Here is a 20727-nt window from a genome sequence, read left to right as displayed (position 1 = left end):
ACTCGAGTCAAATTTAAGCAAATGATCTTCTTTGAATTTACGAAAATTTCTATGCATTTGAATGTGCCCAGAAAAATTTGCACATCTCGGGCAAAATTGTTAGTAAGAAATGGAGTTGCAGTTTCTGTTTTGATGCCTCACGTTGGTTATCTGAGAGTCATTTTCATGACAGGCCAATTTAAATTTTCCACCGTGAAGTGATGCAATATTTCCAGATCTTTCACTTAATTTTCGAGGAGTTGTAAGTATCTTCTGGAATTTTAGTAATGAGATTAACTAATTTTTTTCAAGTTTGTTCGTGTATCATTCTTTTGTTCAATTAGAACCAAAGCCTACTTCATCACGTTTAATGAGCAAAACGTGATGAAAGTCACAAAAATTCCATTATGTATTTTGTTTCAGCCTTGCACGTGTCACAGCTAAAGCAAACGATATTAAATATCACAGATGCCCCGAGATAAAATTAAAAACTTGCCAAGATTTAAAAATGAAAATTCAAGCTCAACTAATCGTTTATATTCATATATTACGACAAATGGAAGATGCAGTCACTGAATACATTTTATATATTTTGAGAAGAAAAGAATGTATCTGAACGCGTGAAATGGGAATAAGTATAAATAAAAAAAGTGCTTATGAGGCGAATAACCCCGAATATTAAATTGGCCTATCAGAGAAACCTAACAATTGAAATTTGAAATATAATAAATTTTTCGAATGTGACATTTTCTACGAGACGCGTCTAAATCGCGCAAAATCTCTAAAATTTGAAATTGGCTTCGATATCACTAGAAGCCAACAAGACTCTTCATATCTCCGTTTCTCAAAGCCCTGCAGCGGAAAGATCACAGTAATTAGAGCCCTGCAGAGAAGGAAGCCTCGGACGCTACCAATATCTCAGCTATTCCCAAAATTTCGTGTCTTTGCTTCACGACCGAAAGCTCAAGAGTTACGCTCAGATCAAAGCTTGCGTTCTCACACACACTTCTAAGAAGGATCGTTAGTTCAGCGACGATCGTAAATCCGTCTTGCAAGTCTGCATTTGGCAGGTGAGTTGGAAATCTGAATGGAGATCGATTGACTGATGGATTTACGATGTCGAAATTGTTCTTAAGGGAACGACTTGCGAGGACTTAAACCCTTTCGGTCTGAACGAGCGCCTTCGCTCACGCTCCAGTAATGTTATTTCTACTAGAAATCTAAGTCCTTGCTGGAATCTCCTGAACAATGATTGAAGATTAAATAACGAGTGCCTCCAATAACACTCCTCTAATGTTATTTCTATCAGAAATCTGAGCAAGTGCTGGAATGTTGTATGCTTGGATTGAAAATTAAATTTGATGGTACTATGAATTCGATGCTTTCACAGGCGGAATTAATTCCAGGCTTGACTCTCAAAAATGACGATTAAACCGTGAACAATGCTATGTTCGTTAGGTGAATTATTGGCTACAATTTATTTATAATGATTTTTGGGCATTTAATTGCCTGTTCGGTTATTTGCGTGCTATGGAACCGAGCAGCAAATGAGTGTATTTATTGTTTATGTTTATTTATTTTATGTATGGTTGGTTGAATATATTTATTTAAACAACAGATATCCTTAGAACAACAGAATTCCTTAGTTCATTGGTTTTCAACTTCAGCCTTCAATTGAAACTGAAACGCATATAAAAATGTCATCATTTGCACTGGCCATTCGAAATTACGAACGCTACTTCATCGCTTATGAAAACAATCTCGAAAAATAACCGAGATTGATTTATCGAAAACTATCGAAAACAATTTTCAGTTACCATGATCTCGATTGCTCGTTGCGCTAACACAATCTTTACACCAATATTCTCAATGTCCTTCAATCACTGCAATTCTTAAGCGAGAAATATAAATGGCAATCCATATTCCATCTCATCATAAAGCAATCACGACTCACGAAGCTCTTTGAAACAACACCATTTCAGACTTGGCGCGTAAGCACAAAAAAATATCGCACTGCAGCGATCGCTGCTGCATTAGAGGCAGTAAGAATGATGTTAGGTATTCATTGAAGATCGGCGTGAGGCCCATAAACCGCAATGTTTCCTATGCATAGACCAGCAATATATCAGTGATCGGATGAGAATTTGCACGGCGCGTCCCAACCTTTAGTAATGTTTCCCATCGTACCGAGTGCCTCGAAATGGAGGCAAAAAGCGTGCGTAACTGACCGGGATCCAAGTCACGAGACGCTAAATCGGAAGCTATCAAGAAAGTGTTTATTTTGCAGCGCCATCCTAACGCACTCGGCGTATTCTGGGACCGAACATTCACGTTTTTAGTGACCATAAATGTATACACGTGTTGTTTTGAACGACAGGAGATGGTCCTAGAAAGACAGCTTTCGATCTCTTGCTGTGAGTTCGTTCATCAACATAATATAAATCAGTATTCTTTTGTTGTAGAATTTTCATAAACTTTTCCTCCTCCTGCTGAGGTTTAAAATATTTACACGTTGTTTTATATTGAAATGAAATAAGTTTCTGGTTAAAAATTAGTAATGTGATTTTATTTAAATCTTTTCGGGCCTCATTTATGTAAATATTATGCGATGATAGATCCTATACCTAAAATATGGAGCGCAGCCTATCTGATACGCCACACGAATATGTAAAAAATATGTCAAAAAAATATTTAGAGCCAAAAATGTGCAGAAAATAAAATAATTGAGACTCCGTAGCTTACAATTTTTGTAGAATGCAACTAATGATCGTGTAAAAATGATTATGATGATTAAAAATTATGAACGTTCTTATATGATTATAATGATTAAAAATTATTACCGGGCTCATATTATTATAATTATTAAAATTATGACTGTGCTAAATGATTAACAAACATACGCCAACGTAAATCGCTTATCTTCTTTTCCAGGATCAAACGCCGGCGAGTAATTTCAAAAACGTCTTCCTCAGGTAGGTCAATGATTTGTAAATTTGCCCAATAATTTCATTTCGCACTTGGTGATTTCTTGAAGAAGTCAAGTAATCGAGACCGCGTCCAGAACCGTGAATAACGTAGCAGATTAAATCAATACAAGATTAGAGGAAGCTCTCTTAAAACAGAACAAATTCATTATGTATATTGACGATTTCTTTATTATTCTCTCTTATTTAGCATTGATATTTCTCTGGCTCACCTAAAAATGTTTTTTCTTTACACGTGTCATCTTTGAGTTATCTGAATACTGATTTCAGTAACGGGAAATCAATATCAGTATAATAAGTACATATAGGATCATTGAACTTCATTAGGACATAAACCTGGGAACACATCACTGCATCGGAAACGTAAAGATCATAAGAAAGAATTATTTATGACGGGCGTATTAGCAATGCTGGACGTCATCGCAGGTGGCACAAGTGCTGGACAGAAATCAATCCAGTCGCATTCACTGTATTATCACACGCCCAAGCTGTGGCCTTATTGCCTACGCTTGGTGCTTATATATCGAAACGAACGACCGCCCCGTGCACATAAGTCGGCATTGCGATAAATTCATGAGATATTCCTGATTTAGGTGCGAGGCCACGCACACTCTCGCATGCGCGTGGTCATGATAGCGACATGCAAAAGCTGCTTCTTAAATCAGGTTCAAACGGAAGATTGGACGGTGTATGACTGCGGAATGATAGGGTTTGCCCTGTCTTCAAGCTGGGGAATACAATGAAGTTTGATGGTGTCTCTAAATAAGTGATTCTTCCCTAAGTTCACACGCCTGTTATTACTCTTTTTCGAAGATAACAATAAACCTGAATTCATGCACCCAGAGCAATTTCATTCCAGCGCAGGGAAATTAAAATTTTAATATAGGTTATTGTTTTGAAAATAAATTAAAACCAATCTTCCTTACTCCTTACTATCAAACTCAGAAAAAATCAATATAGTTTTGGAAAATCAAATATTAAAAATGAAAACATTAAAGTTGAATCTTATTGCGGAAATCATGGGGTATAGCGTGATTTAATATTTTTAATGTATTTTTGAAATTCGTGAATGATTCCCTCTTCTCGTCAAGCAATAATTTTTACCTCGAGGAAGTAATATCCAAATCCGGAAGAATTAGTTTTCGTCTAAGAATTTCAAAAGCGATGCAATTCCTCAGACAGACTTGAGCTCGCTTATCATCCCACATAACATGTAACATAACATACAACATAACATGTATCATGTGTATCTCGAGTCGAGCCAACGAGAGCGTCGCAACCGCTGCTACGAGACCCTACGAGAGCGTCGCAATCGCTGCTACGAGACCCTACGAGGGCGTCGCAACCGCTGCTACGAGACCCTACGAGTCATTTCAGCGAGGTTTACAGACGAGGTCAGCATTTAAGCGAGGTTTACAGACGAGGTCAGCATTTCAGCGAGGTTTACAGACGAGGTCAGCATTTCAGCGAGGTTTACAGACGTGGTCAGCATTTCAGCGAGGTTTAAAGACGTGGTCAGCATTTCAGCGAGGTTTACAAACGTGGTCAGCATTTCAGCGAGGTTTACAGACGAGGTCAGCATTTCAGCGAGGAGAAGAAACAGACAGAGGGCAGACACCACGTACGGTTGTGAGATAAGATGGCACGTGTTAACACACTTGAACGGCCTAGAGTGACAAATAATGTGTAGTAATTCATTAGTCTATTTTGTAAATTATCCTTGGCTATACATGCGCTGGAAACTGGCTGTAGATTAAAGACTTTGAAACAAAATGAATATTTTGTAAAATTGCCAAATTTAGAGTGATGGCCGCATCTGTGATTCCATTTTTTATTAAATCCTCGATCTTTACTGTTGAGCTTGCAGTCAAATTGCCTAAAAAGTTTCCCTCTTAACTTTGAAGGAAAAATTCAGTTCGGACTTTGTTGGTATGCTTTAAAACTTTTTTCCTAATCGAAATTTTTTCTGCATGTTAGGTGGATCTAATGTAGAGAATGTAGAGGAATATTTTTTAAGAATATATTATCATTCGGTCGTACGATATTCGCATAATTCTGGAGCAGCATGCATCATACTCGTTTTATAGCTTCCGTTGGATTCATGTTTACCGCTGCGGTCATGATTTAGTTTTGTCTCCAATACACAAATTACACATTTCGGTTTATTCTTTTACCGAATAACTTTTTTTAACTCTATGATGAGTTCTTGTCAGGTTATTTGACTGCGTTTAACATGAAACAACTCCGGCATCAGAACTATAGTCAAATAATTTCCGAAGTCTCTCTGATCAAATTGTGTTTTTAAGCCACACAATGCAATGCCAAGTTTTGCTTTCAGTCAGTCACATCTGAATCACTTTGATAGTCCTTCACCCAAACAAATATGTCATCACAATGCATATTCAAAATGAGTTTCACTTTTCATCTATGATTTTGCAGCTTTGATCTCATTTCTTTCTACTTTGAATTAATGAGTTTGCGATATTCAGCGATAGGCGTGTGAGAAAGGCAGTCTTATCGTATGTCCAGATTTGAATCGTCCCCTCTTGCGTGCTCTCGATATTGCATTAGCTGTACCAGCAAGAGAATAGTATTGCTTATTGACTTCCATAAAGCAATGTGATCTAGGAAATCACGTGCGAAATAATCTAAGAATCAATCCCTGACTTAGGTGAATGCAAAATTGGTATGACTCGACGTTTGCATGACATCAAACAAATGTTTCAACCGATAGAAAACACAATAATAATAAAGAAATTTATTCGCACTAATAATTAATTAGGGTTGTCTCAAATTAATATTGAAGAGTTAGAAAATGTATAAAAAGTATTACGTTGAAGTTGAAGTTTTGTAGCGATAAACCCACTCTGTTCAATTTCATCCCAATAATTCAACCCTATAGGAGTTCTCATACAATCCAATTTGCTGGCGGCATTCAAATGCCATGGTCTGCGAATTCAATTTATCACTATCTCATTTTTCTGTTTTCAAATCAAATTATTGGTTCGTCGAATATTTCATCAGTGAATTTTGCTCCAGATTACTTGACTTCAAAACGCGTTTCATAAAGATTTAAATGTCAGAATGTTCTACCTGCTTAATGCTTATGAAAAACACACTGAAATGCATTGTTTTAAAAAAATTCTTAGCAAAAGTTCAGTCAAAGCAAAACTATTTTAAGCTAAAAACACAGCCTGAGTGTGTCGAATTTCTTAACTCCCGTAGCCGGCGCCATGAAGGTTTGCGTAGATTGAATCCATTCATATTCCAATTTCAATTCTGGCGTCTTCTGAATGCGACGTATTTCCCGAAACCGAAAAGAATTTCGTGGTTTGTGATATTTTGTGTGTTTTTGGGAAAATATCCTATAAAAACCCGGAAAAGTCTTTTGTTTTTAGGGATATTGACAGCGAGTGAAAATACGTACAAGAAAAAGCAATACTCACGCTAAACGTATTGCGTTTAAATTGATTTTTTCTATCAATATATTATATGGTGACGTATTTACGCATCATTAACGAGAAGGCGCATGATAATTATCAATATTGTAACGAACGCTAAACTTTTTTACTAACTTTACGATGGGAATTTACAGATTCGAATTGAGAGGAAGGAGCTTTATTATTGTGATCTTCTTTGTTAGCTTCAGGAAAAGTCATCCTTGAAATCTTTTTTCGAACACTTTCCGGTAAGAATTGATATTTATAATTAGAGGTCTGCAGAGATATATTAGCTCCATGTCAAAAATTTAGTGAAATTATTTGCCTGGAGAGCATGCAAAAAGTGTCCTGTTCAAGAAACCCGCTAAAAATGGCAGGCGGCGCAGAGGTGGCCGACGAATAGTCGTCCATCTGATAGCACAGAAATATCCCAAATGTTGGGCACGGAAGTCATGCGATGTTTTGTCACAAGATCGATATTGGCTTGCGTGTATTTTTACTGAGCAATAAGGGAAAGGTAGTCTCTGTTCCACTCTCTGATAGATTGTCGGGATTTGGCCGGTAATTTTGATGGAGAGCAGAGAGCTGCAGCAGTGACATGATGCCTGTGATGAATGGGGTACCATGACGATAAGTGATTGGCGCGATAAGATGGAGCTGTACTCTGGTCAAAATGATTCATTGAAGTGAAAATGGCACTTTTTCAACAACTGGAAGTATACTAATGATGATCAACCTGGGACCTAAACCTTGGTGGTATTCGATACATTAAGACACATTACTGGTGACATTCTATGTTAAATTCTAATGCACAGCTCTATTGGTGTGCAGCAGGCTTTCCAGCACGAACGAAAAATAACCAATCTGATTCAATGACTTGCTTGTATCTTATTACGTGTCGCTCATATATATATAGGAATAAACCATATTTACAAACATGAATAAATTTACAAACATGAATCATTAGTTGAATCAGCAGGTTGCTATTCCCTCGCAATTCAATAAAAGGAGGGAAAACACAGTTTCCGATTTCTCACCCAAACGAGGAGCAGCAGAATCGTAAGTTGGGTTGTTTTCATGTGATCGGAATTATGGCGCCAATCAAAATGTAATACGCGCACATTGCCGAGTAAGACAAGCTAATCTGTTAAATTCTCTTACGATAAATAATCTTCCGTGATTGCATGAGTTGAAATAATCAAAATCGGTACGTGGGTAGAAACGATCAATATAGGTGCGTGAGTAGATCTGATAAACAGGGGTTCGTGAGTATAGAACCGGTCAATAGTGGCGCGTATGTAGAACTGATCTATATGGGTGCGTGAATAGGACTGATAAATAAAGGTGCTTGAGCAAAACTGTTAAATAAGAGTTCGTATGTAGAACTGATTTGATTTCTTATTTTGGCAAATAATTACGTCTTCATTTATGTTTATTATTTTTTAAGTTAACAACTACCTCGTCATTGACTTTCACAATAAAATGCTTGTATGCTACAAAACAACTTCGAAACCACCAATGTAAATGCTTTCCTTTGATTGAGTGCTTACCCACATAACAAAATGTAAGCTTTTGAATGACGCTAGGGCCTTCTGATTTGGATTTAGTGGCTTTTTCTTTACTCGTATATGGCGATGAAATTCGATGGACACTCTTTAGATCAAACGCATACCAGGTGATAGGTAGCTAGCTATTCATGAACATTTCCGGCACCGTGGGCGAGACAGACCAGCATTCTTAACAATTCTGAAGACGATCACCACTGTCACTAATGACATGCAAGACACTTCCACGACTCGTTTAGTTCTTAAACCGAAATGGAAATAGGGCGAAAATTTACGGTTATCATTTCCAAGAACTTAAGTGTTTAAATAAAATCTGTGGTCTTACATCCGTTAACTGAAAACATAATCCTGTATTGTATTGTAAATCAAGCATCGATCGAATCAGAGAAATTACTACATTCAGTTTAAAAATTTTAGAAAATTTATTGCCACTATTAATTGTAAAATAGTGTAGCAATGGTAAAACAACAGTAAAACTTGGTAAATAATTTACAATAAGCATAGATTCCGAGTGCGACAAATGTGGAAGGAGAACTAGGCAAAAAATATGTAGTGCTTATATCACCTATAAAATTTGAATGAAATGGAAAATGAATTACCTGAGTCGTATGTTTCTTGTCCTCACGACCATGAATTCTGCCGTTTAATTTATTGATTGCTACAGCAGTACAGTCTGGCGTATCCAACTACCACTACTGAACCCAATGCCAATTTGTCTCACTAGACAACAGTATGGCTAAGTGCTCCTATGGAACTACCCTTAATTGGAGCTAGAATATGCATACCTTAAACCATGCTACTGAAAAAACCGGGTTGTCTCTTTCATGGATGCAGGTATCAGTCTGTGCGGTGATGGACTTCTTAAACAGTCATTCTTTTATGATTTCTTGGTGGTTTAAATTGGATTATTTCAACGAACACTGCTTATTGGTCCTCGGCTTTTGCTTAAGAGTTCGTAATTGACAGACACAAACTGTTGACGGTCTCACACAATTTTCAATCAAATTTCAAAATATCCTACAATAAGTAATATTGGGTAATGGCATAAAAACGTTAAAAAACTACATCACCAACTATGATTCTCATGTTTTCAAAAACATTTGATTAATTTGAAAATTAATTTTAAAAACTTTATAAACAGCCTAAAGACTCTACGACGCATTATTTGAGATCCATTCATGAATTAATATCATGGAATAATGACGTAGTGATTGATAGTAGAATGATAGAAAGCGCTTCGCGTCGATCATTATTTCGATTTTAGGAACGCAATATTAAGGATAAATGACTGCATGCTTGCAGTAAATTCTAATCTATATGCAAACAAATCGTCATGAGTGTGCGTAAATGTAAACATTGTCTTCAATGTTGAAGCCAATATGCTACTGCGCGAAACAGTATAGGGAATAACAGAATCCCCTAATTTAATTATATTATATCTACTGTTGAATTATTTTCGGTGCTCTTCTTTCATTTTACCTTCACTAACACAATTCATTCAATGTATAACAACAGAGTCTTCAATTATGTATAAAATGCACAATGTATGAAAACATACTTTTTGTACGATAGTATGAAAACATAGTGTTTTTTGCATTAGTATAAAATCATAGTTTGTATATAATACGTATAAATTAGTTGAGCCACATTCCCCTAAGCCGCAGCTTGTTTCCAAAGAAAACTGAACCTTTTACCGATGATATTTTATCAACCCTTTGTAGCTTTCACCTAAGTTTTATTTGCAAATTCAATAATTTAGTGTCAGATTAAATTTTGCCTTGGAAAGGTAAGTAAATTTCGAGCCATTCCTCGCCAAAGGCTTTACACACGCGCTTAATTTGACACTTTGAGCTACAGGAGCTCGACTAGGCAGCTTGTTCATTGGGAAGTAATTCCCTGTAGCGCCGTCAATGCAAATGCTGAGAAATCATCAATAGAATATTCTGCGCAATCTTCGTACATTATTCACTCCTGAGTCATGAATTGTGCACGCCTTAGAACTTGTCGCCCGTGATTGGATTGCATTTCATTGACAGACTAGCGTGCAAACTTTTATATAAGAAGTAACGTAACATAAATTAATGTTACAGTGGTTGGAAGCCGAATACTTTTGCTGCAAATATTTCAGTTTTGAAATTATATCATTGTACTTGGAGTCTCTTGGATTTACAATTTCAGAAATTTGAAATGCATCAAGTTTTGAAGTTATTTCCTTCGTTTCTGCCTGGGCCGGGAATCTTATGAATAAATCTAATTTTCACCGAGGAATGCCGCAGCGAAAGTAGGCGTTAAATCGAGCTAGGTTTTTCGAGATATCAGCGAAATGGAGCTTAAATGATAGCAGAAAATAATATCTTTATGGCGTGCGCAAGTATATCTCCTGAGATGAAAAAAAGTGAAGAAAATGCTTCAGTTATTATTTGATCTTTTTCCGCTCGAACAAAGCGGGAGTGAATGAAACGTATAGTGTAGCAGGAAAAAAAAGCTTTATTCGAAACGTTATATGGTGAGTGTAACGCTTTCTTAACGACTGCATTTTTTTAATAGTTCATAAAGCATGTAAAGGAAGCAGTAGTTCAGACTTTAGAGGAACGGTTTGAGCAGTCGAGTGTTGCGTGTCACTGACACAGAAGTCACACAAATGAGCAACTACATGACTATAAACCTCATAAAAATCCATACAATTCTTGTCGACGTTTGTCCTGCGTTTCTAGGCATCTTTGTGCTGATATACAGGCATAAAATAGGCTAATTTCTTAAGTCACGAAGCATCAGACATGCAAGACGTCGAACTCCGCATCAAGTTAAACGGAACTAGCTGGGCGAGCAACAAAGACTTGATACAGATAAACATGCGCGCTTCAGCGATCTTCTTCGAGAAATATTTTATTAATGCGTCGCAGAGTCAATTAACAATATCACTTACCTGGGCTATTTCACGACGAGTGATATATTGATCTTTAAAATAAAATTCGCATAAATGAAAAAGACACAGTTATTGAAAAAAAACAGTCCCAGAAAATTGCACTCCACTACTAAAACAGTTTTCCTGACTACCACGATATTCGAGTTATAGAATGACTTATTCGCATTCGTGGTTTACGAGCCCAACTTCACTATACCTGTGTTCGTTTGACGACTCAAATTATACTACCCGAGATTATCGTCAATTTATCAATTAAGCTTTATTTTATGTTGTATTATCCAAAACAACATCCTCACATGCAATTAAATGTTTTCATTAAATTCGATATTTTTTACTTTACTGTTGCCAGGCCTATCTTCTCAACCTATTATCTCATTAAAATATACGAAATTTTTTACCAGCTCGTTTCATGTTACATTTTTCTTGGGATTCTTCGAATGATCCTAGAGGAGGCGCGCCGACCAACACAACAAAGTTTACGGTGCGGATCAAGGAACGTGACTGAGGCAGAAGTTGCTTTATTTTCTCTCTGAGACGACGTAGCGTTTCCTGCACTAAACTGATCGAGAGGCCCTATAAAAAAAGCCCTAGGCTTAGGTTCTACTGTCCCAATTGCAATTGCCTTTATTCGTGTAAACGAATTTCTACAACAAAACGAAAATTTCGTCGGCATTTCAAGGTCTTTGAAACTCGGAAGAAATACAAACATTTTCTTAAAGAGTTCTACTGAGCGCAACATTTGAGGGAAGTTGCGCTCCGGAACTATTCTCTGAATCTAGAAACTATTCTCTGTGCGAGTGGATATTTCTAACCTGTCCTTGTGCATGGATGCCTGGGAGTTTTTAAAAGTATTTGACTAAATGAAATATAACTGAAACCTAAACTTTATATTGTAAAATAAGCCCAGGATTTCTGTTTGAAAAAAATTCAACACGATTTCTCTTCTTACTTAATTTTTATAATATTTATCGCATTCCATTTTATTCACACACAAAACTAAAAGTAAGTTTTTATTCCAGAATAGTAGCATGGGTAGTTATCATAATAATATATAGATGACGCAAAAAGTATCCGACACAAAGGAAAACTTCATTTAATTAAAGCTTTTTCAACAAAATAGCACTAACAAACACTATTCTAATGTATACATAAACTAACACTATTCTAAGTTCATAAAAAGTTCAAAAAGTATCCAATAGATTTTACTCAATACTTCGTCATTGACCTTAGGAGCCAAAGCTGCTTCTAATCGATTGGAATACTTGTTCACAAGATTAATTCATATGCTAATGAATTTTATCCCACTCTTCATTGCATATTTTTTTCAATTGCATAAGATTTCTTGACTCCCTTTCCTGTACCCTCATTTTCAATTTCCGCAAGAGATTTTCAATCGGATTGAGGTCGGGTGATTGGCCTGGCTCAATATGTCCCTCTCCTGAAACCATGCAAAACTTGCCCTAGCCGTGTGCTTAGGGTCATTGTCTTGTCAAATATCCAACCTCAAGGAAGGTTTAATTTTTCGGCTGACTTCACGAGACATCTCTCAAGAGTGCTTCGATACATTTCGGGGTTCGTCCTTCCTTCTATGATTTCCAATTCCTTAGGCCCAATTCCAAAGTATTATGCTCTCACCTCCAAACTTCACTGTTGGGACGGTATTCTTTGGGTGAAACGCAGAGTTTTTCTGTTTCCAAACACGAATGATACAGTTTCGACCAAACAACTCAATTTTAGTCTCATCTGACCATAATATTCTATCCCAAACGCTTGAAGGTTTATTCACTTGTTCTTTAACAAAGTTCTGGCGGTTCTTAACGTGAATTCCTCCAAAAGAGGGGTTTTTCTTGGTGACCGAGAGTGTAATCCTCTCTCTGTCGGGATCGACTTTGCGTTTCGCCCGAAGAGAACCGTCCCAATAGTGAAGTTTGGAGGTGGCCGCATAACGCTTTGAGGTTGTTTCTCTTCTGCCGGCCATGGAGAATTAGAAATCATAGAAGGAAGGATGAACTCAGAAATGTATCGGGGCATTTTTGAAAGATGTCTCGTAAAGTCGGCAGAAAAATTGAACCTTCCTCGAGGTTGGACATTCCAACAAGACAATGACCCTAAGCACACGACTAGGGCAACTCTTGCATGGTTTCAGGAGAGGGACATTGAGTTTTTGAAATGGCCAAGCCAATCGTCTGACCTCAATTCGATTGAAGATCAAGATTTTAATTTAAATATTATATACAATTGTACAAATGAGAGGCTGGCATAATTTTTAATTGGTAAACTTATCCATCGGTTGAGCCACCGATTAATTTCTTCTAAATATTTTTCGCAGTTTGTTTATGTGTTCGAAGCATTTATAGGGGCCTTTCAAACGCGTATCCTCGATACCTACCTATCGTGTCGGGATTATTGCCTGGACCCTAAAATTTATTTATTGCGGGAGGATAGTGAGGCATTGCAATACTCTGAAGAAAAGATTGCATCGAAAATTGAAATTACATTTTAAATTTTAGTTTTTAAATTTAACTTAAAAGCAAAATACTTTGTTCATAGATTGAAACGGGAGTAAACTGGGAGTTTTGTGTGCCATAAAACGTAAGTTTTAACGGGTCTTGCTTAATCAGCGCACTTGAATTTCATTATTATTATCAGGTTCAGAGGCAAAATAAATTAATGGAATTGGGATAACGGATTTTAAATTGTGGGGATTTTCAAGCCCGGAAACGCCGGGCTAATCTGATGATAAATATTATTATCAATAAGATCGGTAAAATTATATTCAAATAATAATCCTAAGGCTTCTCGTTTCTGAAATCATACCAGAAACTTTGTATATTTTGGAATTTAGCTAAGCCTAATCTTCCCGTGTGTTGGATAAGAGCCAAGTCATAGCTATTAATCTTGCCTGGGCTTCTTGAATGTACTTAATTTTATATTCCGGGCGAAATATCGTTAAGCGAGGGTAGAAGACGAGCATGATTTTCGTTAACTTTCGGGTTAAAGTAAACATAATTTCAAACTATTCTTATATAATTCTGAACCTTGCAATTTGAATTTACCGTGTTTTCACTGTTTTATTACTAAAACCACCATAAGTAACATCGACTCATAGTAATTTAAATCAAAAGTTTCGGATTATTTATCTCGATATAAAAATAACGTCGGGTGACGGACTTGTATTTCCGTTGAGTTTCCAACGTCGTAAAAATAACATGGAGGGCGATTGCGATCTAAGAGGGCATTATCTGCCTCAGGATATTCGCTGACCTCTTGTGTCTGGGAAGAAGAGCTCCCATATAACTGGCTCTTCAATCTCGAGTGGTCCTGGCAAGGGGAGAGATGATTGAAAGCAATTTATCGCAGTCCACGATGGGCCTTCTGTGGGAAATCTCGCGGCAAAATATCCCATTTCGGTGAAGGAATTATCCAGCTCAAGATTAAGTTCTTCCTTTCGACACCGAGAAATATTTTCGTGAAAGTCTAACCGAGACGTAATGAATCATTTCTCATGTGGTAATTTGAGAACACCGTGAAAGCAAAAGCTGTTGGCAGCGAGGATATTTATCATGGATGAGCACGTTAGTTTAAGTTTAAATTAACACTAGTTTATTCACCTGGATTAATATAAATTTTTTTCAAATAAATCCAAAATCTCACGCCGCTCATACGAAATAAATAAAATAACATTATACCTATGATTATTTTCTTGAACCTAATTTCGAGAATATGCAGTTTTCTAGGCACGGCATTTATTGATGAAATTATTTTAAATTAAACTTCAACGATAAAAAATCTCACGTTATTACCTAAAAAATTGTGATTCGCCAGAAAATTGGTTCCAAAATACGTCGATTCTCAAGAACTCATCCCGCACTCGATCATCATTATTCAATATGTTTATAAACCATTTCTGTCATGAAATAACCGCAAAACACATACAGCCAAAATAATTTACACTCAGAGGTAAATTAGAAGTACCTCGCAGATTTATTACACTTGAAAAATTTCGTTAACTAATCTCCTCGATCATAAAAAAATTTTAAACGGTGATCTTATTCTCAGATTCTTTCGTAACACCACCACCATACCAGGAGAGTGCGTTTGGTTTTGCATCAGTTCGCTTAGAAAATGACGGAATAGGAACCGTTTTTATTTGTGTATGACAATAATATGACTAGAAAATTCATTACTTAAACACTTTTTTCATATAAATTTCGAATTTTTACTATTATGTTATATAAATGTTATGTTGTTGTCGCCCCTCTATCATGATGAAGTATAAAGAGAGCTTGAAATTAAGTCATGTCTGATCAATGCGTGCTGTTGAGTGCAGTCAAGCCATAATTTGCCTTGATGGTTGTCGAGTGATGTCATGTAATCGATCCACTGGTAATATATGTCTTGCTGGTAACCTCTTAGTAGCTACTGCAAAATATAAATTAAAGAAACAAATGCATAATATGAATTCGAAAAAGTAGAAAATTTAAGTTTCCCGATTTTGCGTTGAACTACACTCATATGTATGCCCAATTGTTTTTGATGAGCAAGAAAATAGAACTTCGGAAGTAAATATTTCATTATTTATTATTAAATATATTATTATTATTATTAATATTATTATTATCCCTATTATTATTCCTATTATCATTGTGTTATCTATTGTCATTATATTGTCATTATATCTATTATCGTGAGTAACAATAAAATCTCTTGAGATAATCGATATTAATATGATAGGAACCTACAACTGCATGAAACTTTACTCTAGCTCCATACCGCACAATAACCTAGCTATGTATGGAACTTTGACTCTTCTTTCCGAAAATTGTAAACGGAAAATATAAAATTTCAAATACAAACTAGTATAAGAAACGAGGGGAAATTTTAGTATTCGACTTTAACCATCCATTTTCGGTCAATCCAAAATACTTTCGATTATTTTTCCGGCTATAGGCCAAATTTAAAGATGATAATTTCGTCAAGATCTACACAGATCGCAATCATCATAACTACTGCGTAATTTAACTCTCCAGCATGAATGCGTTTTTCTTCACGATGCTTCAGATGATTATCGTACAGCACACAATTCTCAGAGCCAGCTGAGCATCTCTGATCCTACTTGCTGGTGAGGCAGCAGGTCTCCTACCTGCCTCTGAACCCCCGCCTCCTACTCGCATGCCGAGGCATCTCATCGCCACCTCCTACTCGCATGCTGAGGCATCTCATCGCCGTCTCCTACTCGCATGCCGAGGCATCTCATCGCCGCCTCCTACTCGCATGCCAAGGCATCTCATCGCCGCCTCCTACTCGCATGCCAAGGCATCTCATCGCCACCTCCTACTCGCATGCTGAGGCAGCTCATCGCCACCTCCTACTCGCATGCTGAGGCAGCTCATCGCCGTCTCCTACTCGCATGCCGAGGCGTCTCATCGCCGTCTCCTACTCGCATGCCGAGGCGTCTCATCGCGGTCTCCTACTCGCATGCCGAGGCGTCTCATCGCCACCTCCTACTCGCATGCCGAGGCGTCTCATCGCCGTCTCCTACTCGCATGCCGAGGCATCTCATCGCCGTCTCCTACTCGCATGCTGAGGCGTCTCATCGCCACCTCCTACTCGCATGCCGAGGCGTCTCATCGCGGTCTCCTACTCGCATGCCGAGGCGTCTCATCGCCGTCTCCTACTCGCATGCCGAGGCATCTCATCGCCGCCTCCTACTCGTATGCCGAGGCATTTCATCGCCGTCTCCTACTCGCATGCCGAGGCATTTCATCGCCGTCTCCTACTCGCATGCCGAGGCATCTCATCGCCGTCTCCTACTCGCATGCCGAGGCATCTCATCGCCGTCTCCTACTAGCATGCCGAGGCATCTCATCGCCGTCTCCTACTAGCATGCCGAGGCATCTCATCGCCGTCTCCTACTAGCATGCCGAGGCATCTCATCGCCGTCTCCTACTAGCATGCCGAGGCATCTCATCGCCGTCTCCTACTAGCATGCCGAGGCATCTCATCGCCGTCTCCTACTAGCATGCCGAGGCATTTCATCGCCGTCTCCTACTCGCATGCCGAGCCTTCTCATCGTTCGCCGCATTGTCGCCATCAATATTTTATTGGCCATTCTTACCATCCACGTATATATTGTTTGAGTGTTGGTAGACAGTCGAGGACTGCCGTCGAAAATTAAGCCTTTCTATTTTTAGAATCTTCTTCCTACAATTTTCATTTGCAGAAATAAAAAATATTTGCAGAAATTCAAGCTTCCGAAACCAGTAAAATAAATTATGAACAATCATTGTATATATTTACTAGGTGTATTTTCCTAAATTTGGCATATTAAAGGAGTCATTCTCAATTAAAGATTCTATTAAATACGGTTATTACTCAGGGAAAATTTTAAATAATACTAATTTAACCATTCGAATGTCAAGTGTAACATTCCAACTTCAATTTTATCTAGTTAAATTAGTCAATTTAAAATATATTGCTACTTACGTCATTTTAAAAAAGCGAACAGAGCATCAATTTTATGGTTAAAGCGTTCATTAAATGCACATATTTTAATTACTGGGCATAGTAGGGAGTAATGCTGCGTACGGAACGATGATCAGATAATTAGTGTTGGCAGAGGCATGATGACTCACCTCAAACACAAACTGAGGGCCGTGATTTGAAGTGACCATTTGTGGTCAGTTACCCGTGAAAGGGTTAAATCGACACTTCTTATTTGCACGCAGAAATGACTTGAAATCAAACTAAAAATCAAAATAACATAGCATTGATGTGTGAGAAATATTGTTAGATCATTCAACTCTTGCATCTTTTGTTATGCAATGCTCTCTTATTATTAGCACTCGCTAAATAACCACACGATCCGGAGCAAAGTTATCTTTGGCCGTGTACAAGACAGCTCCTGTGATACGGGTGCGATATCTGAGCAGTAACTCCATATTTCTAGCAGTAATACTGCCTAATGCCTACTAATTGCTTCGCTGAAATCAGACTGAAGATTACTATGCGATACAATGTCGTGTGACATGTTATTGTGTCATGCTGTGTAACATGATAACTGCGCATGTTACCGAAGGATTTTCTGATAATAAATTTTAATGAAGACTTGCGTACTGAGTATTATTTCTCGGCAGCCTCCTTTTATTACAGTCTGCCTTTTACGATCACCTGAATACGGTGCCATGTACGTATATAAAGTGCTAAAAATTTGATTAGAAGAAGATTAATTGGGAAAGAGTAAATGAGCCCATTTCATTTTAAATTATTCAACATTTGAAAGATAAACTAAAATAATTTTCAGTATTCAAAAAATTTTTCTTTATTTTTGTGCTGTAACTCACAAATATTTTATTATCTACTAGCCATTTTAGCTGGAAATTTTGTAACAAGTGCTGCGTCAGTTTTTTTTTCTTTTGCTGAGACAAACAAAAGAGAGGTAAGGAATTTTATCTCTTCGACCCACCTGGAGTTCTTCGTATATTTGACCTTAAACACGCATAAAAATTAATTGGCAGCAATTAATAATACATATTTCTACTAAATACAAACAATGCAAGTGCACATTAAATAATAGGCTCATAGAACCAAACGTCGGAAAGGTGCAACTGCCGTGTAAACATATCTATATTTATAATAACTGAGTTCATGAATTACATTTTCAATCAAAAATAGAGAACTTTTGGACTAGACTTTACCGGTTGTGCGCAGCAGGAATTGGAGGTGGGTGGAATTTTGGTACAAAGAAATGAAGACTGAGCTCCATTATAATTAAAACTAAGAATATAAAATAGTTTTGCTTCATTAAAACAAATATTTACCAAATCGTTTGGCTTAGATCTCCAACAATCCACATTAAAGCAACCTATTAAATTTGCCAATTTTATTTAAAGTAACCTATTATTATTAAACATTAAACATAAAAGTAGAATTAAAGTAACCTATTATCTTTATAGAAAACATAACCTGAATGTCAGGATAGAAAAATCCAATAATTTTGGTGAAATAAAATAACAACAGCATGAAGATATCATCTATCATTTAAGACAGGATTCATGCATCTCACAGATTATAAGTAATAAGGCATCTTAGTCTATTATTTAATTTTTCTCTTGCATGTTTTGTTATATATGAACCATTTTATAGAAGCCGGATTTGTGCAAACTACCCACCCATGACGGGATTACTTTCGGATCAAATGCCCGGCTGGAGGTAGACTTTATGTATTCAATTCCCGCATAGTTTATTGGTCAAAACTTGGATGTAAAACAACACATGGTGAAACCAATAAAGACCATCACCAATTGTGAAAATATTTGTTAGAAAAATATCTTCTCTCACCTGTACTGAGTGTTTTCATACTTCTATTTTTGGGTATGATCGTTGACTAACCTCATGTGTCTATATTATATTGAAAAAAAAATTAAGTTTATAAAATGGAAAAGGCTCGACACGCATCGTGAATCTCAATCCATTTGGCTTACGCTAGATCTGCAGTCTGGGCGGCGATCTGAATATTCCGTTGCAAAATATGCCATAAAGCCATTCCTAACATTTAAAGATAAAATTTGACCATCAATGTTGTTCCAAACAGGTAGCAGTACCCTTCCGTTAAATGTTCTCTCGATTACTTTCAAGTTGAGCTTCATGTATGGAAGAATATAATAAAACATATTATTTATTCAATTGAATAAAAAATTCCTTACCTTTAGTAGAGAGCACCACGTCTTTTTATTGCTGACGAAGTGTGAATTGAAATGCAGTTTCACAGACAATCTCTCCTGAAAGATATAAAAAATGTTTTCTAATCACTTCACTCTTGTAAATCTGCCGAGGAAAATTTATCCACAATCAGGATAATCACGACGTTGATTTCAACAATTATCTTCGAGTTTCATCAGTGATTAACGAACTGCGCAACTATATACGCAGTTCTCATTAATTTTCAGCCGTTCACAAAGCATTATTCAATTTACTTGGTTGCTCATTCGTTCTATCGAAATCTCCTATCTTGCGAAAATCACAGTTCGTAAAATACGAACACGACTTTTTTCGCAGAAGTTCTTCTAGAAGATCACTTGAAAATTTTTTGTTCGTAAGCGCTACATGTTGCTTCTGGAGATTTTCAATACTTCACTGTTGCGGTCACCAGCAATTGACTCACTATAGGTTCAGAGAATTAATGAAATTATCTTTTCTCCCGGAGATCCGCACAAAATAGCTGCGTTTGAGCGTTCGTAGCAGGCGAGACAAGACACGAGCAGACGAGACCTCTCGACGCAGCTGACGGGCGCAGACTGACGGCATAAGTCTGCGTTGCAGGCGCTGCCGTCCGCGAACAATGCGGTGTGTCGACACGCTTTTGACTCTGACAAAACAGTGCAAAAACTTTTAGATAAACACAATGAGACAAGGCAAATAAGAACGAGTTACATACAAATAAAACGTGCTAATTAATGCATTGAGCAGAAAATTGTCAGTCTCGTTTGAGGAATGGCGTCAAACAAGTCTAGCATAAATAATTATCAGACATAGCATTAACCTTTTGGTTTTGTTATGAAATATTTGCCAATGATTAGGTAACTTTTGGCAGTTTCTCCCCTGCAAAATATATATTTCTTCAAGTTCTTTGCGTCGTTTATGTTTGCCCTGAAACAGAACTGGCAAAAATTCACTCGAGATTCTAACATTCAATTTCTGCATATAAATAATTTGAAATATTGATTCAAACTAATAAATTTTCAAAAAATGAGATTAAATGAGAAGATTATTTTCAAATGTATCTATCCTTATTTGATGTTAATAATCAACAAAAATTAAAACTATTTATTTAT

General features: G+C 37.0%; 1 protein-coding gene across 1 annotated transcript in view; it reads right to left on the bottom strand.

Annotated features, from left to right (window-relative positions):
• LOC108665599 overlaps window positions 1-19663 on the bottom strand; it is a 68255-nt gene extending 48592 nt beyond the window's left edge. The window contains exon 1 of the mRNA XM_018152375.2: window positions 19600-19663. The gene's annotated coding sequence lies outside the window, so the exon portion shown is untranslated. The remainder of the gene's footprint in view (window positions 1-19599) is intronic.
• Between the last annotated feature and the right edge of the window lie 1064 nt (window positions 19664-20727).

Source organism: Hyalella azteca, unplaced genomic scaffold (genome assembly GCF_000764305.2).
Source record: "Hyalella azteca isolate HAZT.00-mixed unplaced genomic scaffold, Hazt_2.0.2 contig9708, whole genome shotgun sequence".
Lineage (NCBI taxonomy): Eukaryota > Metazoa > Arthropoda > Malacostraca > Amphipoda > Hyalellidae > Hyalella > Hyalella azteca.
The sequence above is the reverse complement of the archived record's forward strand: the minus strand, read 5'-3'. Positions and strand labels throughout refer to the sequence as shown.